Below are 964 nucleotides of genomic sequence, written 5' to 3' on the forward strand. Positions count from 1 at the left end.
AAAGAAAGGGGTCTTTATATGCTTCAAATACTAGTAACCTCTTAAACACACAAAAGCTTTGAAAAGGTATTAATCAGGACATTGAAAAAGCAGATACATCACTTAAGCAAATAACTCAGGCAAGCCAGGTGGTTCACGCCACAAATCCCAGCATTTAGAAGATTGAGGTAGAAGGGTCATGAGTTCAAGGCCAGCCTGGGATACATAGTGAGACCCTGTCAAAAGGAAGGAAGGGAAAATAACACGTGGAGGTTTGTTCATCATTAATCATTTATCAAGAGGTAAAGATGAAACTTGACTCATGGATTTCTTCATATGTCCAGTTCATCTACTCAAAACAGCACCCTTTTAAGGAATGGCAGCCGCAGCCAGGTTTGTGATCACTTAGAAGCCACCGCGTGTCAAGCGCCATTCAGTGTGTCTTGTCCTAAGCTAATCTAATACTTCTGTAAGCACGTAGTCCCCTCCACTTTATAGAGGCGGAAACCAGCAGAGAGGTTTGCACCCCCGCAGGGCTCTGGCTATGGAGGGGTGGCGCTCTCCAGGCTCTGGCTTCTGGCTCTTGAGTCTGAGTGATTGACCACACACTGTGGGGACCCTGGGAGCAGCTGGAGGCCTTTCTTCTCATCTAAAGTCTCTTTGCTGGTTTATGACCCGAGCTGGGCTCTCAGCCTCACCTCTCTCAAATCAGATTGTTTAATTAGCCACTGCTAAAAAATCTCTGCTGTTCCAACCACCGGCTTTTCAAGATAGTTTTACAGCCTATTGTCAGCTTCACTCAGGCAGTCTTGGAAGGTCGCAGGAGCTTTGAGGGTTTGCAGTAAGACGTTCCTGGGTTCAAATCCCCACTCTGCTCTTTACAGACTATGTGATGCGAAAGTCATTTACCCCTTCTGAGTGAGATGCAGGCTTCTCACCCATTTCACTCATCCGCTTTTTACTCTCAGGGATGATGTTGTTATAA

This window comes from Microtus ochrogaster, linkage group LG8 (genome assembly GCF_000317375.1).
Source record: "Microtus ochrogaster isolate Prairie Vole_2 linkage group LG8, MicOch1.0, whole genome shotgun sequence".
Taxonomy (NCBI): domain Eukaryota; kingdom Metazoa; phylum Chordata; class Mammalia; order Rodentia; family Cricetidae; genus Microtus; species Microtus ochrogaster.